Below are 7,318 nucleotides of genomic sequence, written 5' to 3' on the forward strand. Positions count from 1 at the left end.
AGAGCTAAGCAGTCCATCCATCCCCCAGTAAAGGCTCCCTTGTTATGAGGGAGTCAGCAGTATGTTGCCCAACTTCTCAGGGTTTGTCTTGATTGGCCAGGGGAAGGAATCCTTTCCCCACCCTGCAGTGCAAGACTCAAGATCCCAGATCCATAAAGAAACAGCAATGTGTGTGTAACCCTTCTGCCAGGCACCAGCTGGCAGCAAGAAGGGCTGGGTTCACATATCGGTTTACCCCATAAATTATACCAGTGGCTCAAGCCCCCACCCAGAAATCTGACGAACACTAAATTTGCTGGGGTGTCCCATATGAACAAAGCCCCCTCCTCGCAACCATGTAAACACAAAAACTCAAATTTATTACAGAGAATAAAAACAAAAAATCCCTAAAGAAAACACTAAATATAATTTAAAACACTATTAACTACAAAGCAAAGTCTATAGGTGGCACCCTCTTGGGGAACGCTTCACCCATACCCAGGCAGTCTGGGACTTGGGGCTCCCCAATAGGTAGATCTGGGGGCCTGCACCACTCAACCTGCCCTTCAGCAATGGGCAGGAGAGGGGGGCCCACAACAGAGTCCTATGAGCGGCTCCTTGGGTTCACTGCGCCACAGGGAGCTGATCGAGAGCATGGGTCCTTCTGCATTGCAAGGGGCTCTATTGCTCCTGGAAAAGAGGTAGACTGTCGATCTTCGCTCCCATGGAGAAGCTGTGTGCAGAAGGAGAGGCAGGGGTGGGGCATGACTGTGGATCCAACCAGGATGCATGCACCCCAAAACTTCTGGGCTGGATTATATTGCCTGGTGAAATGAAAAATGCAGGACAAACTCAAAAAGGAGCCAGGCTGATGACTGGCTACAGCTGACCCAACCACACAGCTTGACTGGAGCAAAGGACTATCAAAAGAAAGAAAGGGGAAAAGCCAGGTCTACCCTCTAGGCCTGAGCTGTGGGTAGTTTGGGTCACACAAACTACCTGCAGCCCCTTCAGCAGCCCCTAGCAGCTCTTCACTCTTCGGCGGTCCCTAGCAGCTTTTCCTCCTCCCCAAACCAGCCTATCTCATTTTATATCCCTCGGGTGCCATCACCATGGTCTTGTCCAGTCAGGGAGTGCCACATTTCAGTCTTTCTCTTAACCAATCTGTCTGAAAAGTCTTTGCTCCCGCTGGCTAATCAGGCCAGAGGATTTTACATATTTTGCCCAGATGCAAGGCCCCAGCTTTCCATGTGCAGAGCACATGGCCAAAACTACAGGGGCCATCTTAACCACATAAAACATGCGCATGCATGCACGTGTACATACACACACACACAACACAACCAAAAGTGCACACTCTGCCGTACGCAACCCAAATGTGTGTGGGTGTTACATGTGTTTTCACCAAACATTACTTCCCTTGGACTAACCTCTCTTCCAGGCTTTATCACTCCCTTGGCCCCCAAGTACCTTGCACTTCTGGAGCCTAAAAGTGTTTATGTCCTGGAACAGGAGTCACGTGCTCTTGTAGGTCATAATGTCCATAAAAGGGAAAGACCTCCCTCCAGCCCCATGAAAGGAAAAGAGATACGATCCCACACATCCTGGAACATGATGGTGTTGTAGCGCTCACCTGGGATAGGGGTGGCCCAGACAAAAGACCTGCCCTACCTGGTTCTGACCTGGGACATGAACCTCAATCTCCCACGTTGTCAGGGAGTGCATTGTCCACTGAACTGTTTTATATTACAGGGCATGTGAGACTCTCCATACCTCATTTTGACCAACAATTGCACCTTAAGGAAAGGCCCTGGTAGGCTTCCATGGAAAATTTAAGTTCCAGTAAATCAGCATTTTCCAATGAAAAATTCCCAACCAGTTCCCTGTGACTCTAATGTGGAAGGACAGAGGTGGCCAGTGAGGAGATGGACATGTTGGGTGTAGCAGGCAAGGAAGGATAGCTTCACAGGAACATGTGGGAAGATGAAATGCATCTACTCAATCGCCTGTTTTTGGCCACCTGACTATGGAGGCAAAGCCAAAGGATTGCTCTCCTTTCTTACCATCCTTAGTTCTTCCCACCTCCTCAGGTAAAGGTACTGAGCAGCTGACAGATGGAGGGAAAAGCACCACTGAATCATCAGAAACTGCTGCAGTTGAAAAGAGGCTTGCATTTGAGAGGCCAGGGAATGAGACTAATGGACCTGAGGGGGTGAGGACTAGGAGGACGATGATCTGAGGGATTAGTGGGTCTAAGGTGGCCTAATTGGTGGAGAGAGGCTGAGTATCTAGTTTTGAGGACATTGAATGTGACGTTTTTCATCTAGGGTCGCCATCAAGAATAGAGGGCAGTTGCATTTAGTGCAACTGTCCCCACCACCATGAATGTCACATGCCTCCCGAGGAGAGGGGGGCAGGCGAGCTCTTGCAGTGGCAGTGGCGGTGGAGGTGGCAGGGGAGTGGCGGTGGTGAGCAGGGAGCTCCCGCAGGCAGCCGTGGCGGTGTCAGCAGCAGGGGTGGGCTGAGCGGGGAGGTCCCGCAGGCGGCCGCAGCAGTGTCTGCACTGGGCAGGGGTGTGCCAAGCGGTGAAAAATAAGAGAACATAAAGGCATCCAGTTTCATATCAATAGATGACAGAGGACCAGAAAACTGGACTGTCCTCTATAAAACTGGAGGAATGGCCACCTTAATTTCATCCCTGATCAAAGCATCGTACGTGTGTTTTGCTGAGGCTTTAGCTGTGCCCAAGGCTGGTGTACTGTGCTCTGGTGATGAGGCCAGAGGAAGGGAAACCGAAGAGAAGACCACAGGTATGAGGTGAGGGATTGTCAAAGCATCCATGGGAGCCCCTCACAAAATGCAGCAGACTGATTTCACCGTCCTGAGATGACACCAATAACCTGCCCACACTGATGACGGCCAACTGGCCAAGAAATGATTTTGTGGCCTTGGGTTTAGTGTGCCCCTTGAGGCAGAGGAGAGTCAGGCCTTGGGTACAAAAGGACAGGACATTTTGCAGACAGGGAGCTGCGTGCTCCTCTCCCCCAGCCTACTTCCCGGCCCCTTGGCTGGCAGATTGAGGAACATACGTATGCACATACACACACACACGCGCACACACACACACACACATGCACAAACACACCCTAATCCCTGAACTGAATGAAACAATCCTGTCCTGGGTTGCAGGATATGCCACAAGTTCTCGTGAGAGGAGCAAAGCGAACGACTCAGCTTCTGTCAGTATACCAACAAGGCCGTGAGGAAGACGTGTGAGCCCTACAATGAATCATCTCTTGGCTGTTAATAAGTAGTTCTACGTACTGGGCACACAAACCCTCTCCTTCTCAGCAGTGTGTTCCAGAGAGATGACATATTATGCCTCATAATTATCATTTACAGCTGCTAATACTCTGCTATTATTTTCATAATAGTTGCTTTTGATATTGCTCAGGGTGGGGCTTTTTTTCTTTTATGCTCAGCGCAGTTAAGAAATTAGATTTTGGAAGGGGAATTTGAAATTATATATTAAAGGACACCATTTTCAGACTTGCCTTACACATTGTATAAACAGAAGATCCAGTCTGACAAGGTGCGGGGCACAAAGGAAGGGGAGTATGTTGACAACATTTTTTCTTATAGCTGGAAAATTATTTTTTTTAAATGTTTTTAGTGGAAATCTCAGTTTTAACCAAACACTTTCTTTCTCTTCCCTAGTCTTGGGGAACCAGGTGTGGGAGGGAGGCAGAGACCAAGCCCACCCAACAGCAAGGTAAGACACTTACCTGGGGATGTCTGATTCAAAGCAGGCATCTGAACCTGTCATTGTCACATGCCGGGCAGGTGCCCTCACCACCTGGCCACGGGCTCTTCTTCTTCACAGTCTCTCTATCAAAGCGGCTTAGCTTAGTCTGCTGCAGAACAAAAATACATTCTGAAAGCTCCATTTTGGTCGGGGAATGGGATTTTTGTTTTATGGCCAGCTCTACTTCCAAGTCTGCACTTGCAAATGTTCTCATTGTGTTCAGCCTCAAAGACATCTCCTTGCCTCTCAGGCTGAGGCCTTTCTAAGGAGAACATTTAATAAAATGTCTAGAAGGGCTGCATTTTCAACCTTAGGAGGCTACGTCTGCACTAGAGCATGTGTACATGTGCACACACACATGCACACATGTATTAGTACATGCAGAAAGGCACTGAGATCTATGGCTGTTGCATTATTCCAAAAGCCATGTTCTGCAGGTTCAAATTAGGCGCTAACCATATGTTAACATAGTTGGCCTAAAGATGCACAGATGCCATGCCTATTGATTTGAGAGAGACATAGGCACTTTGAGGGCTGAACTGATTCTTAAATGTCTAATGTGAAAGCAAGACAAGCAAGGACAGTCAGAGTTAAAGCTGTGGAGGACCCTTGCTCCATCCTTATTGGAACTACATGCTCCTAGGTCCAAGAACAATGAGAGTTTTTCTGTGCTACCAATACCATCTGCCGGATGCTGAAGTAGTTAGGTATATACATGAGATGGGGAGGAAAAAAAACTGTTAACCTTCCTTTGAAATGCCCCCCTGCTTCTTCAGGTTGTTAGAACCTTAATGGCCTTTTCATGAAGACTTTTGTGCAGATTTTTCTTTGCTCTTCAAAGAGGTTGTATAAACTATATTTAAAGTGCAAATCTCCCATTGTCCCTGCAGTGACATGCAGCCTTCATCAAAGCAACTCACTGCAACAGAAAACAAAAGTAATGGACAGTCTGAGTCCTACAAGCTTAAAATCAAGGGTCCTGTGGTAAGTCATGAACTTTCTATGATATCCAGTTATACTACATTTGCTCCTGGATGCTTTAGATCCTATAAGTACCAATGGAAAACACAGGACTCCTATATTAGATTAGACTTACGTGTCTGGCATCCTGTCTCTGACTGTAGCCACTATCTGATAGTTCACAAACATGTAAAACAGCTGTCTGCTTATAATGCCAGTGTTTTTTAGCAGAACCTTTAAGACATGCTAGTGAATATTATTATTTGGTGAATGCTTTATTTGCCCACACATGCAGTTTTGGGTAACCAAAATCAAGTTGGTGAGTTTGTTAAATAGTTTCAGCTGAAGTAAAATAAAGAGAAAGTTTCAGAAATACTGAATCAAACCAGTTGTTGAGTTCCAGTATGAACCATACTGGTGGTTTAAGCTAGATTTGCAAGCGATTTAGGCACCATTCTCAAAACTAGTGAGAAGGAGTAGGAAGAGGAAGAGTGTGGTGTCCCCCTACCCCTATTATACCAAGGGGGTGGGAGACACACCTGCACGCTCCCTTTGGAAAAACTGGGCTACAGTCCTTGTGCCAATAATTTATCAAGTATTTTATACAAAGGGAGCAGCTGCAACCAGTGAGACTGAAAGACATGCCGCCTAAAGCACGTAGTAGCCTGACAGTGGAGATCCTCTCCTTATCTGCCAGAAAGGGGATTTCAACTTGAGTACCTCATTTGCTAGGTGAGTGGGTGAATCACCATCACCTTTTCACTCATTGTGAATCTAGCCCTTTGCTTTCATTACCAGTGCCCCCAAATTAAATGTTTTGGTTTGCCAAGTAGTCTGGGAAAAAAATCAATTTGGAGATGAACTGCTATCATTCTTTCAAACATTTTGGTTTGGCCACTAACCGGAAAAGTCAATTCTTCATGCAGGTCTACTGTTAAGGGGGAAATTCCTGAGTTAGCTACTTACCTGCCCCCCTTACCTGAGTGCCTCATCAGACAATAAAAGATATCACCTCTACTCCAAGAGTTTTGTCGGCCTATGCCTCTAGACCAACACAACTACATCCAATATCTCCAAATCTTCAGTATGTTTATCCTCCCAGCACTCCTGTGACGTCGGAGGTGGTGTCCCTGTGTTACAGACAGGGCAGGGAAGAAAAAGGGTGCACAGATAAGCAATAAGGTGTGCCCAGAGTCACACAAGAAGTCTGCAAAGGAGCAGGGACTTGAAACTAGCATTTTCAAGTCCTCTTCCTACAAACTTTGTGAGAGATCAAGTCCAATATTACAGCTGGTTTTTTAAAGTGCTCCCTTTGATCCTGCTCTCATGCATCAGTAGTTAAGTTGATCTCTGCTGAGATCAGGAAGGATGTTATTTTGCTGACTAGCTTTTGACACCTAAGACCTTTGGCTTTTTCACATTTGTTTAATAGCAAAACATGCATTGTACATCCTGGAATCTCCTATTGTAGCAGTCAGCTGAGTGCACGATGCACTTCTTTTGTCTTTCCCTGAAAAACCCCATGTTGGCCACAGCCACAGCCAGGAGCCCATTTGAGGTGGGATAATGATCTCATCTGAATTAGAAACTCCTTTCATCCCAGACCACTCTCTGAGCAGTGAGTTAAATCAAAGAGATTTTTCTCACTAAAAATGCCCTGTACCTTGTATAAGTTCCATATTTACTGCTTAAGAGCACTTCACACCTAGATAGCAAACACATTACAAAGAATAGGAAAAATTTGTGCAAAAATGAGAGTCACTTATATAAATTAAAAATTATAATTTGATTTTTTTTGTGGCAAGAGAAGAAGAATCAGTAGAAGACATAAAGGGCAGGTCTAAGATTTTTTTCAGTGAGGGGGAAAACATTTAAAAACCTCAAAGTATCATAAAATGAATTTTGATTCTCCTTCACACAGCTCTGCATGGACATGCCTGTCTGATATATACAGCTGAATCGAACTGAATATATCTTGAGAGGCCAAATAAGGGGGAGAATGGAATAACAGTAGCAATGCCTACCTTCTTCGTTATTGGTTTAATAATAACCACCGGTGAGGAACCTCATTAACAAAGCCATTTTGCTAGCCCAGAGTTAGATGTGTTTTGTACACAAATGGTTTCGCTCAGGCTTCTTGGTTCTAAATGTCAAAGAATTATTTACAGCATTTGCCTGCTAAGATGCCAGACACATCCCACCTCACAAGCGTCTTACTGTTCTCATCCCTGATGCACGATGACACTTCTTAAGACAGTGGTTTATGAAACATGTCTGGCACCTATACTGACCCTCTAGAGTGAGATTTTGTGGTGATCACACTGAAACACTGGGAGCTGGCATTGCCTAACTGCTGTGAGGATGGTGTAGAGCTCTCTATATAACAAACCTGATTATTATTTTCTGCTTCTTGGAATATGAATATATATTCATATATGAATATGCATGCATATTATACATATACATATATAAATATATACATATACATATATACATATATTTATATACATATATACACATATATATGTATATATACACACACACACGTGTATATAATTATTATTATCATTATTA

At 45.0% G+C, this 7,318-nt stretch overlaps 1 long non-coding RNA gene across 1 annotated transcript; it reads right to left on the reverse strand.

The window, feature by feature from the left end:
• Positions 1–338: 338 nt before the first annotated feature.
• On the reverse strand, positions 339–4,034 carry LOC132248302 (uncharacterized). The gene is made up of 2 exons (XR_009459467.1): positions 3,765–4,034; positions 339–803 (listed from the first exon to the last, which is right to left on the reverse strand). It is a non-coding gene; the product is annotated as an uncharacterized LOC132248302 (long non-coding RNA).
• Between the last annotated feature and the right edge of the window lie 3,284 nt (positions 4,035–7,318).

Source organism: Alligator mississippiensis, chromosome 2, assembly GCF_030867095.1.
Source record: "Alligator mississippiensis isolate rAllMis1 chromosome 2, rAllMis1, whole genome shotgun sequence".
In the NCBI taxonomy this organism is placed as follows: domain Eukaryota; kingdom Metazoa; phylum Chordata; order Crocodylia; family Alligatoridae; genus Alligator; species Alligator mississippiensis.